We start from the raw sequence: 24,172 nt of genomic DNA on the forward strand, positions 1-24,172 counted from the left end.
CAAAAAGCTTCCAAGTCCTCAATATGCCTCCCCCAGCATATGACTTGCTATCTATAAAATTGAGCATAGGACTTGCTATCTATAAAATTGATTAGGCCTCTAAAAGCTGACCTTCCTAATGACCTTACAAGACTGGGGAGAAAGACAAGGAAAGAATAAAACAAACACATTTATATGTATAAAGCATCTACAGTATAGATCACTATCACGTTAATCTCATCGTGTCTCATTACCACTTGGGCAGAGGGTTTCATGCTCATGTTTCAGAAAGGATTTTTTTATAGAGGTTCAGTATCAGGCCCAAGGTCACACAGTTGCTAACTCAAATCAGGACAGGAATGAAAGTCTAGTTGAGCCCGAAGCCCCTGTTCACACTGAAGTCCCACACTGCGTGGATGAGATTTGAGATGCCCTGGTATTGCAATGTTAGTTATTGTTTTAGCCTCACTGCTAAACCTCAAGCCCCTTTGATGGGCTCTACCTCATAAATGTTACCCAGAACACGATGCAGTGAGGGAATTTATTTTCTTACAAACCACTCACCTATAGATGGCGCTATCTTTCAATCATGACCTACCCAGACTTACACTCATTATGAATGTTTTAAGGCAAAAATGTCACTGCATGCTGAAAGCACCCTGAAATAGCCATACCTCTCAAGTCTACCTAGTAAATGACTAAAACAGTAACTAAGCAGTATCATCTTCTGTGTCTCCAGTAGTGCAGAGAACAAACATGTCTGAAGGGTGGTCATTGTTTTATGTAATAAATATTAGCAGTGAATAAGCTTGGGACCCTTTTTCCTCCAGTTCTTCCTCGTTTCTTTTCCACCAACACATTTTTGGCTCTCTTGATTTGATGAATTACAATCCTGAGAGCATGTGAGAGTGAAGTCAGCATAATATACATTGATAAAAAGTCTTGAGTCAGTCAGTTGGAACTTGTTTACCTGTTCAAGGGAAGTAGCACAAAAAATGAGAGAACAAAGAAATCATGCTCCTGAAATTCAGGAGATTTTATTATGTTCAGCCAACTCCATTAAATCGAAATACTTGGCCTTGGATAAGCAAAATTATAATTACATGTTAAGATACATCTTCATTATCTTCATTGTCATCTTAATAGACATTTACTAGTTGCCAACCATAATATACTAACTATTATTATGCTTGGGCCTCACAATAATCCTGTGAGATAGCCACAGTTATACCCATATTCAGTGAGAAAACCAAGATAGAGAAATGTTAACTTTTCCAAAGTAACAGATTAAAAAAAATAGCAGCATAAGGATTCATACCTCAACAAGCTTGACTCGGACACCCATATTTTCTCAAAGCAGGTTTCTGATTGCCTCTGAAAAATGGTCAGGTAGGTAGGCATGTTTTTATATTTCCAGTCCACTTATACAATCCTATATTAAGTGGTTGGTTTGAAGAAAATGGGGGGGGGGGGCCCGCCGTTAGAGTTAGCATAGTGGCTATGTCTCTGGACTCCCAGTAGTCAACCGCAGTTTGCGTCCTGGACCCGGTGGCTTAAAACTCACACCAGGCACGTGTGTGTGCGTGCCCAAGATCCCAAGAGGAGAATGGAGGAGAAGGAATTGCAGCGTGGCCATCCTTCCTAGGGGGTGATTTCTCGCTTTCTGTCTCTCTGTCTTTGTCTGTCTGGCTAGCGCACGCGCCCTATAGCAAAAACCTCTCCAAAAAAAAAAAAAAGTAAAAGAAAATCAGCACACAATCTATGTGTTACAAAGCAAAGGTCCCTGTGATCACACCTATTCAGCAGCAGTGACTTACCTGCTGATCTATGATCTGGACCTAGAGGTAAATGCTGCTGAAAGATATAGGGGATGACCATAGGGCCCTAGAATGTGACATAGGCTCACCAAGCTGACCTTCAGTGAATACACTTAGGGATCAAGTTTCATTCTTGTTATTACTTGTACTCCAAACCTCTGACTATCAGATGACCTGCTATGAAAAAAAATAATAATAAGGGAAAATTGTTATTTTGTAAATCAGTTATCACTGATTTTTTTTCAGAGGCTGATGTTCACAAATCTTCACCTCCTTTTAACTCCACAGAAATCCTTCTCCTTCCAGAAAGTTCCTCTTCCCAAAGCCAAGGACTGATAACAATGAGAACATAAAAGCAGGTGCCTTGCCATCTCAAGTGGCTAATTGACATATCTGAGATTCTTCAAACTGGGTGACACCTATTTTGCTGGCTATCCATCTCATAGCAACTCCCCCATTGTTACCAGTGTCTGCCAAGAAGCCATGGAATGACCTAGAGACCTCACAGCACCCGGAGTCAGACGGTCAAGATCCGGGTGCTACTCACCCTGTATCCTTGGGCAAGCTCTTTCCCCTGTTGAGATTCCAGTTGCTCCACTGTAATAAGGGAAAGACCTTCACCAGATGCTTGAGAGGAACTGATGAGATCACACGCAGGCAAATATGCTGTGGGTTAAACCCTAGAGGGTCTGTGTTAAATGCTGGTCATGAGTGTATTTTTCAGAGGTTTGGTCTTGCCTCTCACTAGCCAAGAGCTTGTCCTTGATCTTTGAACCTCTTCCCAGACCCAGGAGAGGTAAAGATCTGATATTGCCTTGGGTGTGAGTGGCCCAGGCCATTCTTGTTAATGAACACTCCTTCCTGTTTCTCCACATGACAAACCGGGAGGGAAGCAAGGTCGGAGGAGAGTGGCAGGGGCCGCAGCAATCGAAGACCTCAGAAAGGATAGCTACAAATTGCTCAGGCTGAGTCAGGTTGATGTTTTTTCCTTTCAATGATTCAACTTGCTGAGGCAAATCAGTCTGAAATGTGTGAACTCCTTTGCCTTTCTCATAAGCTTCAAAACGAGTAGGTGCTTTTCATTTTTGTTTTTTTCTTTTTCACTTATCTTGGGAATGATTCCAGAGTTTGCCATTTCAGGTTGATGGTCCCTCATCTCCTGTCATTCAAATGTCCTTGAAGGAAGGCTTGTCATAACAAAGAAATACTGTACTAATTTCCTCTCCCCCAAACACACACGCCCTGAGGACAAGTTCCACATTTTATTTACATTTTAAGACTAATTTTAATCTCAAAATCACATATCCATACACCTATTTCCTTTTGTTGACTTCACTAAAATGCATGGTTTGTTAAACAAAACTGTAAACAAATATTCGCTATGTCTGTTATGTGTAACACACAGGAAAGGCTTTTAACTGAAATTCATCCATACAACCCTCCAACATTTTTTATTATAAATACAGAGAGCAAAACAATTCTAAATATATTTTTGACACTACTAGTAGTCAGCCCCCACACTGCTTCAAAAACTAACACAATTTGTGACAATATTCATTGAATCTACTACCTTAAACAATTTCGACTGTAGCTCTTTCACTAAGTGAGATGGACAAAGTATGTCATTTCTGTTTTTCCTTTTTGAGATTTTTCAGAAACACATATGCTTACACCACTGCCACCTGACACTTCTCCCCATGCTTTCGTCTTGAAAACTCAAATTCTATTTTGAGTTTCTATTTTGAGGTTTATGACAGTGGCTTAATAAGAGGGGGGGAAGTGCTGCATTTTTCCTCTTGTTACCTGAAAACATAATGGTGTACGTATATTAAATATATTCTTACAAGTGTCCAGTCATGTTTACCAGCTGGAATTCTTTTATTTAATGTGCAGGTATTTGCATTGTGATATTTAATTGAGACATTTATATGAGTAGAAAGTTGTTGATTTAGACAAATTTGAGAGCTACTAAAATGTATTGTTGTATGTTTGTTCTTCTGGTGGCTGTGGAAGCTTCATATTTTCTTTGGACATCATTAGATGTTGTAGTTCTTGAGGGACAACTTGAATGCCATAAGAGTTTTGCCATTTTGCTAACACTGGTATGCTCCATGCATCCACCATCCCACTGGAATTATTTATTCCATCTCTATTAGTTTTTGTTACAAATTTAACTGATGGAGCTTCTGGGTATTTAGGTCCATGTTCTAATATCACGCTATATAGTCTGTTTTCATAATTTGTCCTTGGTTGCCCAATAATCATGTCTGCCTACCTTATAACTGTCATGTCTTCATCATCTTCAAGACCACAGCTAACCATACCATCGCCTACCCCTTTTTGTACTTCAAGTTCTTCCAACAAGCAAAAGTTAAAAGGAACTTTAACTCCTGTGGAGACCACCATCCCTCCTGCAGAGACCACCAACTCCTCCTGCATCCTGACACCACTTTGCTAATTCTCTTAACTTTGAACATACAGACACTCCATGATTTACAATGGTTCAACTTATAATTGTTTTACTTGATTGTGGGTTTTTCAGGATATTAAATGTATTTCCCACTTAAGATCTATTTTATTTATTTTGTTATAGGGTGCATGCACTCACCAGAGAGACAGAAAGCAAGAAATCATCTTCCAGAGGGGACGGCCACACCACAATCTTCTCTTCCCCATTCTCCTCCCAGGATCTTGGACATGCATGCACACATGCCCAGCATGAGTCTCAAGCTCCTGGGTTCAGGACTTGAACCACAATCAACTACATGGGAATCCAGTGACATAACCATTACACAATCTGCTGGCCCCCACTTCAGATATTTTTGACTGGACCATCAGAGGTCAAGGAGCAACTCTATTTAAATGGCCATTTTAAGTAGTAATTTATATTCTTTAAACTCCTTGTACTTTCAAACAAAGGTAGATTAAATTATACATAAAATTTTACAGCATGGAATATATACAATAAAGTCTGAGTTCTTTAGAAATCAGGCCCTAGGCATATAAACTTTCTGTCTTGAAACGTTTATTATTGTAACCACTCATGGCTTTTTCCAATTAATTCGAATGAGAATTCTTTCTGTATGTATAACATGCATAATTTCTCGTCTTAATAGCTTTTGGTTTATTACTGAAAGGCATCATCCACACATCTTTTTTTTTAAGCTTTTGTTATTAGAGTGTGCACTTGCCAGAGGTAGAGAGCGAAAAAGATAGAGAGAGGGAATGCAAGCAATCACCCCCCAGGAAGGATGACCATGCCACAATCTCTTCTCTCGGGGTTTTGGGCGCACACACACACATATATGCCCCTCTCGAGGTTTTGGGCGCACACACACACATATATGCCCAGTTTGATTTTAAAGCTGCCACATCCAAGACTTGAAACTGCGAAGTCAGCAACACAGGTTCCAGTCACCTTAGCCTTCACACCACCTGCTGGCCTCCATGCCTCCTTTTAACACTTTCAGCTTCCATTTGGTTCCTCTTCCACATTAAAGTGTGAGCAATTTGAATCCCATGTTCTATTTCATCTCCATGCATATCTATAGCCATAATATCCTTCTGGCCAAGTTATTCAGGAAGAGATGATTTTACTATTTGGCTAAATCTGTATCTCTAATGGGAGTTCCGGCTGCCTTGAGTTGGACTCATATAGGGTAATTTAATCTGAATCATCAATTATGTTATCCTCAGATGACTGTAAAAACAGTAAGAAGCTGATAATATTCAGTGCCACTTGACCAAGTTATGGAAAGAGGCAAAAAAAAAAAAAAAAAAAAAAAGCTAAAAGAATGTTATGTGCACACTTTAATTCCTGGGGCAGCTCTTTCAAACTTTTCCAACATAACTGAAAATAACTGAGTGATAGTGCTTCATAGATCTGGAGTATAAAGTCGCCCCCAAAACCAAACTATCTTTGAAGTCTCATGATTTATTTTAAAACTTCAAATGACTTGCATTTTAATTCATTACCTATCTGGGTCTTATTTAATATAAAAGAAATTTCCTCTCAAATTGTTGGAGGACAAAAATGTGTCTCCAAGAAGACATGCCCTGTTTACTCTGGAAATCCACCAAGAATCCCCAAGTACATGTGGTCCAAGCTGATAATCATCGAGAAATTATTCTGGAGGAATCTTAAAGGAATCACAGCCCTCTCTTTACCCTTTGCTGCCTCACCCTCTTACTCCTTTCTTGCCCCCATATTCACCCAAAGGAAGAAGAACTCTGGAATAAAAACAACATAAGTGAACCCAGAATGAAAGAGGAGGTAGAGTTTTGAGAATTAAGAATGTCTAAAAGTTCTGTATTTTTTGCATCAGTCTCTTTTCAGGCCTGCCTTTTATTTATTTTATTTTATTTACTTATTTATTTTAGAGAGAGAGACTTTTGCTACAAGACGCATGCCCTGTAGGGACAGAGAAAGGACAGACAGAGGAAGCAATAAATCACCTCCCACCCGTGGGAGGATGGCCATGCCACAATCCCTTCCCCTCCATTCTCCTCTTGGGATTTGGGAAATGTGTGCACACATACACAGCATGAGTTTTAAGCCACCAGGTCCAGGACTCGAACCACAATTACGTGGGAGTCTAGCAATGTAACCATTACACCATCTGCTGGTCCGCCAGGCCTGCCTTTTAAATCACTCTACAACTGAGATAGAGGTGTGAGTCCTTACTTCTAAGAGGAGAGATCCTAGCATGACTATATGTTCCAGTTTTCTCAATATCATCCTTATTTGGTCCTTCTTACTTCTAAGAGGAGAGACCCTAGCATGACTACATGTTCCAGTTTTCTCAATATCATCCTTATTTATGCATGCATCCCAGCATAAATGTTAAAGTACTCTCTTATTTTTTATTAGAGAGATTTTTGCCTTAGGGCATGTGTGCTCACTGGTGAGAAATGGAAAGTGAGAAGTCATTCCCCCAGGGAGATGACCACACCATGCCACAATCCCTTCTTCTCCATTCTTCTCTTGAGATCTTAGGCCTGCACACACATGCACCTGGCATGAGTTTCAAGCCACTGGGTCCAGGACTTGAACCATAGTCAGACATGTGTGGTTCCAGCAACCTAACAGTTACACGATCTGCTGGCTCAAAGTACTCTCTTTTCATTTGTAAAATATATGGTCACTGTAAGGGATACCTTTCCCACTCTTCCTCCTATATAAGGACAACCAGAAGCAAACTAAAGGAGTAATTGACAACACGGTATAAATCTTCCAGAGTAACTTCAAGCCACCAAGGAAAAGGTACCCTTGTGACTCAGATCAGTCATCCAATTCACCCACCAAGGACCACATGAAGGTATTAGGGGTCCAAACCTTGGCTCCTAGTACTATGGTTTCCTTTGTCTGAAATAAGTCTACAGTATGGAATCTATAGTCACCATTTACTGCTCACTGAGGATTAGCAGGTCAGGAACCATGCATCTTGCATATACTACAATAATGTTTATAGAGAGAAGACAGAAAGAGAGAGGAAGGAAGGAAGGAAGGAAGGAAGGAAGGAAGGAAGGAAGGAAGGAAGGAAGGAAAGGAGAGGAGAGGAGAGGAGAGGAGAGGAGGAAAACTCAGATTGTTGTAATCTAATCACATAAGCTCTTTAAGCATCCTCTGCTGGTGGTGGAAGGGAGAAGGAGAAGTCAGAGAGAGAGATGGCAGAAAGGGAAGTCAGAGGGTTCTGAAGTATGAGAAGGATTTGATGGACCATGTACCATTGCTGACTTGAATATGGAGGGGCTCATATGGAAGGTATAAGAAGGAAATGAATTCTGCTGACAACTGGGGAGCTCAGAAGGAGACCCAAACTTCAGCTGAGAACTGCAGCTTCTGCCTCACCTGTGATTTTGACCTTGTGGGACTGTAAGCAGAGAAACCAGCTGAGTCACAAGGTACCTAGATTTCCAGCCCATGGGAAGGGTGAGATAATAAATTGGCATTATTTTAAGTCACTAGGTTTGTGCCAACTTTATTGTACAGCAACAGAAAACTAATGTAACTTTTCTGATTCCATCACTTTTTCACCACACCACCTTTATTATTTTTATTTTTATATTTTTTATTTCATTTTCTTTTATACGTTCAATCACATTATTTAGCTTACAAAGTGAATATTTCAACAGGTAAACATTTCTCTCTAGTCCAGTTGATAAAACTATAAACTATCTTCAACAGATAATACCACATTTCTTTGTCCCATTATTTGTAACCAATACTAATAAAAATAAAGAACAGTAACCTGAAAAGACAAAGAACTAGACTTCTAGTTTGTTTAATTTTATTGTGATTAAAATTTCACCTTTCTCAGAGTGACTTATCTTAAACCTTACCTCATTTCCTTTGCTCCTGAGTCTGTGTGCTTCAAGTCATATTTTTTTTTCTTTTTTTTTAAGCTCATTTACTTTTCTCTTCCATGAGCAAGACACCCAGAGGGACAGCACTCCCAACAGGGTCTCAAAGGCACAATCCACACCCAGTTTCAACCAGCCTCAGATTGTGGGCACGGGTGTGCCAGTGAGCTCAGGGAGGTCTCCACACATAAACCCAGAACCTTCTTAGGTGAGTCGGCCTCGCAGAGTCTCATGTTTTATTATTGTACCACCATCCCACCCCTTAAACTCATCTTTCAAAAAGGCAGTACTCTTGGGGACCAGCAGTTAGCGTAATGGCTATGTCGCTGGACTCCCATGTAGTCAAACACGGTTTGCGTCTCAGACCCAGCGGCTTAAACTCACGCCGGGCGTGTGTGCGTGCGTGCCCAAGATCCTGAGAGGAGAATGGAGGAGAAGAGATTGAGCCATGGCCATCCCCCCTGGGGGGTAATTTCTCATTTTCTGTCTTTCTGTCTCTGTCTGTCTAGCAAGCACACGTGCCCTATAGCAAAAACCTCTCAAAAAAAAAAAAAAAGAGGCAGTACTCTTGTTGATTGATTGCTTGAAAATATTTCAGTAAAGTATAAATAAAATAATCTGATAAAATATTAGATTATGAAATACTATAAGATTCATTTTGCTATGACCATTGGGAAACATTTTAAAACTCTAATATATTGAATATATTGTAGAGATTATTCGAGTAACATATTGAGGAACTTTTGTTTTATCTGTCTATTCTACCTCTTTCTGTAAACTACACTTTCCTTGGTAGGGGGTAGGGGAGATATCTTCCCTCAGTAGAACCAGGAGGTTCTGAGAAAATGTCCATGTTTTTAATATAGCCCCCCACACCCAGACAACAGTAAGTTTTCCCAGGGATGGACAATGTCTCTCATCTGAGACCTTCCACTGGTAACTTAACTTTTCACCAGAGAAAGTACAAATTAAGCCATACCAAAGATGTAGAGAGCTCAGAAAGTGTTAGCAGCAATATTCCTCGCCATAGAGAAGAAACCAGCCTATAGTGAAAGAGAAGGGAGTCCACCCAGGGAGAAAGCAGGGTCCCCAGTTGGAGAGCCCTGATAGTGTTCAACCCCTTACTTCATTTCCACAGTCCACCTGTATCCTTGCCTTCCCTGGGCTAGATGGTTCAGGCTTCCTTGCATTCTCGGAACTAGCATTTTTCTCCTTTTATCCAAGCCAGTTCAAGAGACGTTTCAGACACTTGCGACCAACAGAGATGTGGCTCATATAGCAGAGAAACTTTATTTTGCCTCCCTTTGAAATTACTTATCATCATGTGATGGAAAAAACTCCCAGCCAAGAAACTTATTCAAGTTTCTCCAAGACACTGGTGATTCAGCAGGGCTTCCATTTTTATTCCTTTCATGTCAAAACTAGGGCTTTATCATCAACTGCCTCACTCATTGGGTTGTTTTTGCTCACCACCATACCAGATACTCCTTCCCAAATGCTTTGTACATGCAAACACTTTCCTGTGTGTGTGCACACAGCATGTGTGCTAGAGGTGACATGCACTTTCCAGGGAGAGACAGAGAGGGAGAGGAGAAAGCATCTCTCTCCCCTCCAAAAGCAACCGTCAAACCTCAATTGTTTCTCCTCCATTTCTCCCGCCTTTCTGGATTTTTTTTTTCTTTTTTTGGAGAGGTTTTTATTTTTGCTATAGGGTGCGTGCGCTCACCAGAGAGACAGAGAGAAACAGAGAGACAGAAAGCGAGAAATCACCCCCCAGAGGGAATGGCCACGCCACAATTCCTTCTCCTCCATTCTCCTCTCGGGATCTTGGGCACGCATGCACACATGCCTGGCCTGAGTTTAAGCCACCGAGTCCAGGACTCAAACCACGGTCGACTACATGGGAGTCCAGTGACATAGCCATTACGCTAACTGCTGGTCCCTCGCCTTTCTGGATTTTGAGCACACATGCCCTGTGTATTTCTCCAGCCTTCAGGTCTGGGACTTGAATTAACACTCATCCATGTGGGATCCAGCTGCCTTAAACACCGAGTCATGGAATGGGCTCACACTTTTAAATTATTAGTGCTGTCTTGATTATAGTAACCTATAGTAACCTATAATTTGATCATGACACATCATAAATATATTGGGTACCTGTGTCACTTATCTAGTTAACCACTTTTAATATTTTTAACTGAATATATTTAATGAGGATCTTTACCGTATTGTAATTAAGGATGCAAATTCTGGTAACAGACTACTAGGCTCAGAGTTTGGCCTCATCGCCAACTTACTCTGGTCTTAAACAAGTTGCATGGTGACTCTGGGCCTCGGTTTTCTACTGTATCTTTTTTTTAACTAATGTAATTTAACTTTATTTATTTATTTATCATTTATTTTAATTTGACTGGAGAGGGACAGAGTAAGAGAGAGAGAGAGAAAGAGTGAGAAACCAAGCTTCCAGGTCCAGGATGAATATTTTTAATGAGGATCTTTACCATATTGTAATTAAGGATGCAAATTCTGGTAACAGACTACTAGGCTCAGAGTTTGGCCTCATCGCCAACTTACTCTGGTCTTAAACAAGTTGCATGGTGACTCTGGGCCTCGGTTTTCTACTGTATCTTTTTTTTAACTAATGTAATTTAACTTTATTTATTTATTTATCATTTATTTTAATTTGACTGGAGAGGGACAGAGTAAGAGAGAGAGAGAGAAAGAGTGAGAAAGCAAGCCACCAGGTCCAGGACTCGAACCACGGTCAGCCATGTGGGAGTCCAGGGCCCTTAACCACCACGTCACCTGCCAGCCCCTCTAGTGTATCTTAAGATGCATAGATAGACAGGCATACACATATATATATGTGCACGGATATGTGTGTACATACACCAGGCATGCATAAGAATGTGCAAGGCCACATTGTTTATAACAGCAAAAAATAAACTGAAAATAAAAGAAAAGAAAAACATAAATATCCACCAATGGTAGAATAAATTGTAGCAAAGCCGTATAATGGAAAGCTGTTCAGCCAGTAATAACTATAAACACATCACTATTGACGAATCTCAAAATAAAATGGTGACTAATTAAGTTGTATAAGAATTCATACTACAGGATGCAATTTTCCAGCTTCAAAAACAAGTAACATTAAATCCTACATTACCTAGAGATATACAGATGACAGAACTAAAGAAAACAAAGTAATGGTTCACTCAAAATTTAAGATAGTGATTACTCCCGTGGGTAAGAGAGAGATGAGACTCAGGAGAGCATGCAAAGCTATGTAAGGACCGAGGAAACCATTTCTGGTTTCATTTTTACTTTCGTCTACATTTATTTTATGCTGAATTTATTCTCATGCTGTAAGATTTGTTTCTTCAACTTCTCCTGGGATATCCTTTTATGCAACCTCCTCTTCTGGTTTAGGAACAATTTGTTCCTTTTCAATGAGGATCATCTTGATGTGGCTGTGGGAGAGCTCATGTGTGGGTTCATCCGCCCGTGAGTTCTGTAAGTACAACAGCACATCTCTGGTGCCTTGTTCACCTCAGTATGCTCGATGACCGGAGAATCTACATCTAATCCCTGAGTCCAACATTACTCTCTGCATTTTTAAGCATGTGCAACAAAAACTCAGCACTCTTTTGGGGCCATCAACCCTGTGTCCAGCCCCGTTTGGCCTGGGCACATCCACCAATTCTACCATTGTAATGACGGAATGACATACATTGCTTCTGGAAAGCGACTTCCTCCAGATACTTGGTGGTTTTTCGGCTATGCATACCCCAGATGGCCTGGGTATTTTCACAGGTGTTCTTAAAGTACACATGGTTATTTGAATCTCTTGATTTGCAGGACTTTATTGGGTTCTCTGAGTCAAGAAAATAGCAAACCACTTTCAAAGATCACCTCAGGCCACTCACAGCAAGAGCTAAAAACTGAGAGGTATATATAGGGTGTTTGCTTTCTGATTCGTCTATAAACTGTCCATGTTATCTTATGCCCTTATGTATGATCACTTAAAAATAAAAGTAATATATCAATAGTACTAAATACCACATTTTCAAATAATCCAATGAGATCCTACATGTTTAGCATATATTAGCTGTCTGTGATGTTGTTACACGCAGGTATTTGTACCAATTGGAAGAACAGATTCCCAAAAAGTGCATCTTTGTCTGTGTACATTCTTGTATTGCAAGACCTCTGGAAAATCCATATCCATGTGAGATCCAGAGTCCTACTAGAGACTCCAACTCGATGGTTTTCCTACTTCACCTCATAAGAGACAATACCAAAAGAGATACTTAGATTCTTAGCCACAGCTAAGAATTCTACATAAATAGCTATCAAACTCCCAGTGGATAGCTGTCCTGATAAATATGAGGTGTTTGGTTACCCGATGTCAGAGAAGTAAGCCTAGCCTTTTTTTTTTTTTTTTTTTTTTTGGTAGTTTTTGCTATAGGACACATGCACTTGGAGACAGACAGAACAATCAGAAGGGAAAGTAAGACATCACCCACGGAGGAATGGGCATGTGGCAGTCCCTTTTCCTCCATTCTCCTCTTGGAATTTTGGGCACATAAATGCACATACCCTACATAATAATCAAGCCACTGAGCCCAGGACTCAAACCATGTCACCCTACATAATTTTCAAGCCACTGAGCCCAGGACTCAAACCATGTGGTGGACTATGTAGGATCCTGCTGCTTAAATCACCATGCCAGCAGCTGGCTCAAGCTTAGCCTTTAAGAAAAAAATATTCATTTAGTAACTACATCTCAGTAGGGCAAATAATAGGCAGAGGATCATGTATCTGCATTAAATTATCCTTACCAGGGCCTAGTCAAAATTTAATAGAACTGTAGAATTAGTAAAGCACCCTGACCATCATGTCATTAAATTACTTATTTGCAGATGAAGAAGCTAAGGTTCCGGAAAATCAGTTGACTTCTTCTAGGTTAACAGTGCGTTTGTGGCAAGGTCATGATTAGAGCACAAGTCAGGATGAAAGCTGCAGAAGGAGAGCTACTATCGCGTTACCAAACCCAGCAGAAGGGAAGATGGGAAGTGGGTAGGAGTAGAAGGGAATGTGAGACATGAGAGAGCCAGCACTCAGTTCTCTTCCATCAGTGCTTCCCCAGAACATGGGCCTATTTCAGGTCAAAGTCCTAGGAAGAAAATAGACTTAACTAATACCGAATAACAAATACCATCTCATAAGCAATTTCACAGGAATCTAATACCCTGAATTCCCCTCTTCTATCACTTGCATCTAATACATGTGATGGGCATAAACACAGTACCTACTGCGACCTGATTACTCTGCTCCTATCATGTTTATTCCTTACCAAGACTGGACTTCTAATCATTCCTTCAAAAAATACTCACAGTAAACTTGTAGAAATAAAAGCTCTGTACTAGGCACTGATAACTTGATGAAAAATGTTTGAACAAATCATATTTACCCTGTCCAATCGGAGAAAACAGCAATTTATTTCAAAGAAGAATTGACCAACCAGAAGTAACTGTACACACTGACCCTCCAATACTTATGTCACAAGGAAAATCAAATAAAAGCTCATAAAGAAAATGTACTTGCTTCAGGACCTTATCAGCTTCAGACAGCTGATAGGGAAAGTAGGTCTTATGGCTGAACTCTTGAACCAGGAAAGGATCAGTCCAAAGTTTCTGTCAGGTGACGTGACCTACAAAAGTATTTCCCTTCCTCAGCTTATCTTTATGACTGACGAATGATTGCCCCTTATTTGCTCTATGTGCTTGGAAAATGGAGCTAAATTGCTGAAGCTGTCCCAAGCAAGAGGTTTCCTTCTGGAAAAAAAAAAAAAAAGAGAGAGAGAGAGAGAGAGAGAAATTGTCCGGTAATTATAACTCAAAGAAGAATAGCTTTTATCATCAAACTATGTTTTTTTGGTTTGGGGGCATTTCTCTGGTTTTCGGGGGGTTTTGGTTGCTGCCTTGGTTTTTTTATTTTGGTTTTTTTTTTGGTTTTTTTGGGGGGGTATACTAGTTCTTTGGGGAACCTCTTTAATAAACAGAAAAAGTCTCTGAACAAAATCCAGAACCTTCTCTATGTTCTAAGTTGTTGCTGTTCACAGTGTTATCTGCAGCTGTATCAGGGAGACATGACCTCCTCAGTTTTTCGCTCACTGCCACTCACCAATTGAGTTTTTTTGGAAATGCACAATTAAATATAATTTGTTTGTGGGGAATTTCTAAATCATAAAGTTGACCAACTCTGTTTCTTTGTGAGTGAAAAAGTTGAGTTATCACCAAGGTCTAGGAGCTGATTTCTCTAAAGGAACAGTTCAAGGGACCAGCAGTTAGCGTAATGGCTATGTCACTGGACTCCCACGGAGTCGACCACGGTTCACGTCCCGGACCCGGTGGCTTAAAACTCACACCGGGCGCGTGTGCGTGCCCAAAATCCCGAGAGAAGAATGGAGGAGAAGGGATTACAGCGTGGCCATCCCCCCTGGGGGGTGATTTCTCGCTTTCTGTCTCTCTGTCTCTCTCTGTCTGTCTGGCGAGTGCATGTGCCCTATGGTAAAAACCTCTCTAAAAAAAAAAGGAACAGTTCAGCATGCAAAGCAAGTTTAAGCCTCCTTGTTAGTGAAGCAAAGCTAAGTTTGAGATCCTCAAGCAGGACCAGGCCCAACCCTGTGAAACACAACTACCTTATAACTTCGAAGACTGGCACAGCAAAAGGCTCAGACAGTAGCTGTTACTGAATGACCACGTAATGTGCATAGGCACATGTTCAAAGAATTACAGTACTACTCCCTGCTCCACCGATTTTTCAGAACACTAAGGTAAGGGAAATATCCATAAAACACAAGGGAAACAGTCAGTGGACCAAACAGTCTAATGAAATGCCAGTCTCCATAGCCTACTGGAAGAGGCAGTGACTTATTCCGAATGTAGCATCAGCATAAAATAAAATTTATTTTCAAGGATTAATCCTAATAAAAAAAAACTAAGAAAGAGATAAGGGGTATAAACGAATAACAGGATACACATCAGACAATGTCATGGCAATTTTATTTTTTCAATCTCAGAAATCATTCCAATTTAAGAAAATAATCACTTTGGGCCAAAGGTGGCTGAGAGATTCTGGAGCCATGTAGAAAGACCCTAGGTTCTAATCCCAGTTTGACCTGAACATGCCAGGTGCACACCTGTGGGCGTGTCCATGATCTTTGCTGGTTGGAAGACTGAGGGGATTATCACAAAGTAGCAAAACCCTAGAAGGGGTCCCTGTCTCTAAACAAATAAGCCTATTTTTAAAAGAAAATAAGTTGAAAAGGCAAGTATTCTCATAGTAAAAATATTAGGTTTTTTTTTTCAATGTCTGAGTTCTTTGCTCATTTCAGTTAACTTTTTCATCAAGGGCTGGTTTGTTTCCCAGACCCTCACCCAACAATAGATTGAATTCTTAATCTGAGCTGTGGAATGTCCTACCTAATGACTCATATTCCTTCTCTGATCTTCTGAGCAGAAGTTCATCATGAAACTAAATGGCACAGGGAACAAGTCTCTCATATGGAGATTCTCCTCAAGCCTAAAGGCACCTCATGGCACCAATGTCTGATCCCATTGAAAACTAGGATGATCAGTCAGTCACCTCCAGAAGAACCAGCAAATTGTACGTGTTGCTGCAGGGCTGGGTAGAGGACATAAGGCAGGAGAAAGCAGCTATAAGTCATCCTTCTCAAAGCCCGTGATGTGGAGGAACAATCACCTAGGACACAAATGATCATTGTAATCCCCAGTCCAAGGACTTGGGGTGTGGGAAAGGAAGCTCAGCATGAAATTTAAAAGCTAGAATTGCAAGGTAAGAGATCTGAGAGCTTCAAGTGGGCAGGGTTTCCAGCATTTCAGAGAAGACTGCTTTGTTTGTTTTCAGTCTAGACTGAGTGGTAAGGCTTAGGAAACATGCTTTAGGCTAGAAGACACCCTGGGGTTGTTGTCTTTCTCCACTTAGAGCTCTGGGTAATAACACACATGCCAGTGCCTGTACTCAAAACTGACTAATGGCTACAGATGTTCCCTCTCTCTCTTCACACCCAATTGATAGTCAAGGATGAGTGCCATAACTTCGTTAGGACCTCCTCCATGTCCCCCATGCTACTGATGTCTTGAGTATTTCAGATGTCTTGATATTTCTCACCTGGATTAGAGCAACCTTCTTCTAGCTGCTGTCCTTGCCGCCACCCCCTGATCCAGTCTCTACATTGCTTTATAAAGAGCAATATTGATCCCAGGACAGCCCTGTTTAAAAATTTTAGCCACTTCTGATAGTTTTCAGAATAAAATGTAGATTATATTTGTACAGTTGCTGATAAAACCACTAGATTGGTTCAAGTCCTATCTTTGGTACTTACCAACTTCGGAAATTTCTTAAACTCTTTGATCCCAATTTTCTTCATCTATAAAATGGGATAACAATAGATTTGTTAAGGCTCCTTCATAGATTTTTTTAAATAATTATTTAATTTAATTTTATTTATTTATTTATTTATTTTTAATTTGGCCAGAAAGAGACAGAGAGCGAGAAAGAGAGGGAAAGTGAGAAAGCAAGTCATCAGGTCTGGGCCTTGAATAGTGATTGACCACATGGGAATCCAGCATCTAACCACCAAGCCAACTGCCAGCCTGATTTTTCTTTTTTGTTTTTTTTTTTTTTTAGACTAAAAGAGAAATCCATTTAAGAGGTTAGCCCCGTGCTGAGTTTCAGTGATTTTTGGCTATTATTACTATTATTTTATCAACCTACTATTATTAGCTACAAAAATTCTCCTATAACCTGTCCCTCTTCCCTCCCTAGCTGTCTGTCTTACAACTGACCCACCAATAATTACAACTCTTATACATGAAGTCACTACTTTGTGGCAGCCCTCTATGCCAACGGATTTACATGCAATAATCTTTAACTCAGCAAGATCAGTAATCATATTCTCATTTTACAGACAAGAAAACTGAGATGCAAAAAGAGTTAAGCAGTTTAGCCAAAGTAACCCAACCAGTAAGCAGGAGAGACCATAGTTGAAAACAAAGCCTGTCATTTCCCAAACCATTTTTCATGACTTCACCATGCTGCCTTTATCCCACTCGATTTCCAAAGTATTGCCACAGCAGTATTTCTGGTCCTGTGTGGTCTTCCAGGCCCTTGCTACATCTCCATTCAGAGACAGAATCTATGCCTCCTCCTGAACTCAAGCAAGATCTTATGACTGCCCTAACTTATTGAGTCCTGCAGAAGTTAGGCTATGTGATATTTGAGTATAGGCCACAAAAGACAATATAGGTGTTCTAGCTAAATCTTTGGAGCGTGCATTTTTGGGGGCTGAAGCTGCCATGAAAGAAGTTCTGCTACCTAAGGCTGCCATGCTTGAGAGATCATGTAAAGAGATCACATAAAGATGGAGATGCATGAAGAGCCCAGCTACCTGGCCATACTTCAAGCAACCCCAGCAGACACTGCATGGAATAGCCATCCCAGCAAAGGTCTGCCCAAATTGCAGATCCATGATCATGAGTAGTTAAGTCACTAAAGTTTGGAATATTTTCTTATGCTGTAACGGAAAACCAGAACACCCACAGAAACCTCCAACACTATTTAATCACTTTCATTTCCCCTGCTGAAGCATCTTCCATCATCTTCACATGTGCAGCTGCCTTGGCCTGCAATACCCCAGTCAGGATGCACCTACTATCATTTAAGGTTACTTTGCTTGCAAGGCATTGTAGATGTTACAGTTTTAGTCACATTTCCTCAAATCTGCAGGTGGGTGGTCGAAATATCTAGGCTTAGCTATTTTCTTGTTCACTACTTTCAGGCTGTTAGATTTAATCTCACTAGAAATCTCTTTTTCCTCCAAAAGCAAATAAAACTCCCAACTTAGCAGTATTGTAGACTCATGTCTAGCTCCTAGGAAGTTCCTGCTATTGGGACCAGCAGTTGGTGTAACAGCTATGTCACTGGACTCCCATGTAATCAACCACGGTTCGAGTCCTGGACCCGGTGGCTTAAACACATTGTGCATGCATGCTCAAGAACCCAAGAGGAAAATGGAGGTTCTCACTCTCTGTCTCTGTCTTTCTGGTGAGCACATGAACCCTATGGCTAAAACCTCTCCCAAAAAAAAGAAGGAAAGAAAATTCCTGCTATTTAGTAAGTGTTCAATAAATATTGATCTATTAACTAATTATATTATAATGCAATCATCTATTTATTTCTTAGTTTCCTTCTTTAAACTGTTAGTATCTGGCACCTAACATATGCAAAATATATTTTGAGTGAATAAATAAACACACAAATACATGAATAAATGAATGACTAGGCAAGTATAATCTAGCCTCCTTCTAATTCCTTATACCCCACATATAGGAAAGAAAACATGGTTTAAACACACACACACACACACACACACACACACAGGATCCCTAGCCCTATGAGAAGCAATCTTAGTGCTAGCTATATGATTTTCCTTCTATCAGATCCAATTCTCTTTTCCTGGTGGTGCTACAGTACCAAAGACATTATTTCTGAGACTCCCTTAGGCCCAAAGGCATGCAGAGGGCTTCTCACTTGGAGAAGTGCACACTTTGTTCTCATCCACCCCAACCTGATGGTGGGATAGTAAAGGAAGGCAGTGCCAAGGTCTCCCAAGGTCTCCAGCTATGACTCCCTTTCCACTTCTAACCATTTTATAGCATGCCATCTAGATGCCTGACCTTGCCAAGTAAAACCCAGTTAATCTTTACAATGCCATTCGCCTTTATGGACCCCATGATAACAGCAATGCCATATGGTGCCACTGCTGGGGAAAGGACTCTGCTCTTACCTGGCAAGCAGGTTTGTACTGCACTAAACAAACAATTTACCTCTGGCCTCATGTGTAATATTTCCCCACTGATTTATGCTCTAAAGAGAAAATATTAATACCAGCATGAGGTTGACTAAGAAAATAAGAAGAGGTGTTCCATATTTAATTATTTCATCGTAGAACTTACACCTATGCATATTTAGGCATAAAATTTCATGACAACAGTGAACAATCAATGGGTACATTGACTAAGTTCTGACTGTCCTTGGAAATCAATGTTTATCCCAGCCTTTGATCCAAATCATTCTAATACATCTTTATTTCGATATCTAGAAAACAGTACGCCTTCTTGCCTGAGAATAAAAGGAGAAGTTTAAAATATGTTTTAAATGAGTAAAATCCAGAAGGTTGGCTGCAGTCCTAAATTGCTCTAAAAGCAAATACAGAGTTTGTCTCGTTGTTGTTACTTTTATGTTCTATGACTCTTACAACTTTGATCATTTCGACATTTTTTTCTCAGAAGGAGCTGCCTGAAGTCTGTAGAATACTGAGGTTTGGAAAAGTTTCTGAGGTGTGGCACCACCTCCTCTGATTGGGCAGCAGCCCTCGAACGATGTGGGCTTTTTGCTGTTGACTCACCAAGGGCAGCAACTTCGGAGCTTTATGTCAGCAGGCAAGAATGCCAGGCGCTTCTCTCTGGCAACACTTAGCTTCAGTACAGACTTAAGCAAAGCTGTTTGAGTTACCCTTTGACCAGTGGAGTAACTCAAACATCCCTTGATGGGGTTTGTTGCTGTCCTAGTGACCATTCTCTAGCAAAGAAAGTTTAGATCTTAGAAAGACAACACTGAACTCCTCCAGCTATGTCTTTGGAGGTAACAAAATGATAGAATTCCTAGCTGAGATATGTGAGGGATTGGGCATGATTTTCTGGGTACCCTTTTTCATCACACACACACACAAATACATCTCTCCTAGAAGGAAAACCTCAGAATGCACCAAGTGATCAATAAAAAGGCACTAATAGGATTTCTAGCTTCTATATAGACTGTGTACTGTTTGCACCTCTGCTGACTTGATCTGTCCTAATTTCCCCCACATTTCTGACTACTCCAGTTGAAACCTCACATGAGAGCTAGGAGCATATCTGAGATCCTTTTGATCCTAATAGTCTATGATCTCATGAACTTAGACAACTGGGAGCTTTCTAAGAGAACTGGCTTTCTGATGCTCATGAGGCATGACCTAGCTCTGTGGGTGCCTATTCTTGTATATTGCTTAGTTTCACATCTTTTCTTTTCTCTGCGTCCTCCCTTCATTTAGCAGGAAAGAAGGTCTTAACTCTAAGCTAATTAAAATGTTCATATTTGCAAGCACCTTTTAGATGGTTCTTATGGTATTGAGCAACTGAAAGCAGTAAGCAGATGGTAGATAATACCCTCAGTTAAGGATCATTGCCAAGGTCAAGAAAGCAGTTACTCCAGTACAATAGGCCAAGGTAGAATTGATGAGTCACAGAAACTAAGTCCTTCTTAATTTAACTTGATATTGTATGGGACTCCCAGAGTTCTGACTCCTTGGTAAACTAAGATTTGAGACAGATTTACTCTCTACCATCTTGTCCTTATTCTGTTTCTTAATCCTGATGAATGGTACAACCTCAACTCCTCCGTTCTGTTTGAATGACCTCCAGGATTCTCCAGCGTGGTTGCTGTAGTGAGCTAAATGTTGGTCTCCAAAAGATATGCCCATGTTCTAATTCCCAGGAACTGTGACTATGGCCTTATTGGGAAAAAGTTAACGATTTGGAAATGAGATCATCTGGATGATCAGTGTCAGCCCTAAATCTAATCACAAGTGTCCTTATGAGAAACACAGAGTGGTCCACCAGTTGGCATGATGGTTAAGGTGACTGGATCCCACATGGCCGACTACGTGGTTCAAGTCCCAAACCTGGCAGTTTAAAACATACATCTACCTCATGTGTGTGCATGCTCAAAATCCCAAGAGGAGATTGGAGGAAAGAGGATTGCGATATGGTCATCCTCTTTGTGGGGGTGAGGAGGAGGAGCTTCTCAATTTTTCTCTCTCTCTCCCTTTCTCTCACTAGTGAGCACATGCATCCTATAGAAAATTAAAAAGAAGGAGGAGGAGGAGGAAACACTTCTTCTCCTTCTGGAGAACAGAGACTGAAGAGGAGACCGAGAGAGGTGGCCACATGGAATCAGAGACAGAGGTTGGAGAGACACAGCCACAAGCTGAGAAACACTTGGAACCACCAGAAGCTGTAAGAATCTGGAAAGAATCTAGAGCCTCTACCAGGAGCAGGGCCCCGCTAACATCTTGATTTCAAACTTCCTGCCCCTAGAACTGTGAATACATCTCTGTTCTTTTAAATCCATGTTTGTGGTCTTTTGTTACAACAGCCATAGAAAACTAAGTTTCGCACTCAAATGCCTTATAAGGAATCATGAACTGAATGAGCAGTCTAGGTGGAAAAATTCTGCTTTTACCATTCCCTGTAATTTTTCAGTATTAAAACTGATGGTCTTAAAGGCAGAGAAAAAACAGAAAGTGCATATGGGCTGTCACAAAAGTGACAGCAAATGTCCTATCCAAGAAAATGTGCCCATCATTCAGATCCATGTCACTGACACCAGGTGAAAACGTGAGTCCTATATGACCAAATTCTCACATTTTTATCATATTTTTTTATTTTAAATACTATGCCTTTTAAGCGTAGTATTTGATTCAAAAACCAAACAGGAAAACAGTACTCTGTGGGCACACTGCAGTGAATTATGACCATAAGTGGCCAGTTAAAACCTCTGGTGCCAACTGACCCTCCAAACAGTGTTTAGGGCTTGTGTCAAACACGATTCACAACAGACCCAAGAATAGGGCCCTGATTTCCTCCTCTTTAGCCTGGGATGCCAGCCCAGGCCACAAGCTCTCCCTCAGCCTTGGTGTAGGCAAAATTAAAGATTTCCTCAAAACCTAAGATTGTGCATCTGCTTCTTCCTTCTAGACCTCTCCTTTTAGCTTCTCCATGGGGACTTAATTTGCATTCTGTCCACTTGGAATCCAGAAGTTGTGTGTGTGTGTGTGTGTGCTGAAAAGGGTTAGGAATACAGACTTTCAATATAAAGTGTAATTACTTTAGAAGAAAAAAAAAGATGACAAAGTATTGAGAAAAATCAAAAACCATTTTCCTTGTTTTTATTTTATCATAAAGCATTAAAATATATTTTATTAAAAGGGTTGGGATTTAGATCAAGTAATATGTAAAATATAAAACTGAGATATAACTCAAAATTGTCATAACCTCTGTATTTAATTTATTAGTCTTTCTTTCCTCTGGCTACAAATCACATATATAGGATTACCTACCTCCCAGTTAAAACCTCTGGTGCCAACTGACCCTCCAAACAGTGTTTAGGGCTTGTGTCAAACACGATTCACAACAGACCCAAGAATAGGGCCCTGATTTCCTCCTCTTTAGCCTGGGATGCCAGCCCAGGCCACAAGCTCTCCCTCAGCCTTGGTGTAGGCAAAATTAAAGATTTCCTCAAAACCTAAGATTGTGCATCTGCTTCTTCCTTCTAGACCTCTCCTTTTAGCTTCTCCATGGGGACTTAATTTGCATTCTGTCCACTTGGAATCCAGAAGTTGTGTGTGTGTGTGTGTGTGCTGAAAAGGGTTAGGAATACAGACTTTCAATATAAAGTGTAATTACTTTAGAAGAAAAAAAAAGATGACAAAGTATTGAGAAAAATCAAAAACCATTTTCCTTGTTTTTATTTTATCATAAAGCATTAAAATATATTTTATTAAAAGGGTTGGGATTTAGATCAAGTAATATGTAAAATATAAAACTGAGATATAACTCAAAATTGTCATAACCTCTGTATTTAATTTATTAGTCTTTCTTTCCTCTGGCTACAAATCACATATATAGGATTACCTACCTCCCAACTTAAGACCACAGCAGTCCTACAGAGCATTATAAAGTAAAATACAGCTCAGCTAGGTTGATTTTTTTCCACTATACAGCAGTCGTTAAGAAAATGACTTATGAATATTGAAACAAATGCAAAAGTAGTACAAAGATTTATATTGTAACTCTTGCCTGAGTCTGCAGACTCAGGAAAGTTTTCATAATCAGTCCTTGTGTTCTCGTGGAAATAATGCAAAAGAAGTAGGGGAGACCCTTGAAGGATTCATCTAAAGAGCATAGGAATTTAAAAGATTTTCAGGAATATATAGCAAAATGACTCATTTTACTTGTGGACAATTATTCTCAGTCAAATTAAAGATCCATATAATTCTAACAATTCAATAATAAGGAAATGACCCAATCTTAAAGTGGGCAAAAGATTTGAATAGACATTTCACTAAGGAAGACAGGCAAATGGCTAAATATACATATGAAAAAATGCTCAGAATACTAGTTATTAGAGAAATGCTAATGAGGTACTACTTCATATACACTAGAGTCAAGTTGTCAAAAAGACAGACAATAAAAAGTGTTTGCAAGAAGTGGAAACCCTCATACCTTGTTGGTGGAAATGGACAAGACACTTTGGAAAGCAGTTTAACAGTTTCTTAAAAAGTCAAATATTAATTTTCCCTACAACACAGCAATTCTGTTCCTAGGTATCTATCCAAAAGAAATGAAGAAATACTTCTACACAAATACTTGCACATGAATGCTTATAGTAGTGTTACTTATAATAGGCATAAAGTAGGAACAATTGAAATGTCCATCAGCTGGTGAATGGGTAAACAAAATATAGTATATTTATGCAATAGAATGTTACTTGGCTATAAAAAAAAAAAAAGTAGTACTTATACTTACAACATTTACTAACCTAAAAAAAAAAGATAGAGTAAGGGAAAGAAATTGGATACATAACAGCACATGTTATGTGACTCCATTTATATGAAATGTCAAGAGAAGGCAAAGCTATAACACTGTTCATTACTGGTTGCCCAGGGCCAGGAATGGGAATGAGGATTATCTGAATAGGCATGGGGATCTGACTGGATGACTAAAATGTTTTAAAACTATTAGGATGATAGTTACACTACTCAGTAAATTCACTAAAAATCATTGGATTGTGCCTTTATAATGGGGGAATTTATAGAATATAAGTTC

At 40.0% G+C, this 24,172-nt stretch overlaps 1 long non-coding RNA gene across 2 annotated transcripts in view; it reads right to left on the reverse strand.

Moving 5' to 3' along the window:
• The window catches only part of LOC106733704 (uncharacterized), a 40,441-nt gene extending 23,827 nt beyond the window's left edge, over nucleotides 1-16,614 (reverse strand). The window contains exon 1 of one of the 2 annotated variants that reach the window (XR_001369646.2): nucleotides 16,570-16,614. This is a non-coding gene — a long non-coding RNA (uncharacterized LOC106733704). Of the gene's footprint in view, nucleotides 1-9,284; nucleotides 9,347-16,569 lie in introns of those variants that run through there. The other variant, XR_003547608.1, reaches the window with a different exon arrangement.
• Nucleotides 16,615-24,172: the final 7,558 nt, after the last annotated feature.

This window comes from Tupaia chinensis, unplaced genomic scaffold (assembly GCF_000334495.1).
Source record: "Tupaia chinensis unplaced genomic scaffold, TupChi_1.0 Scaffold144450_1, whole genome shotgun sequence".
Taxonomy (NCBI): domain Eukaryota; kingdom Metazoa; phylum Chordata; class Mammalia; order Scandentia; family Tupaiidae; genus Tupaia; species Tupaia belangeri.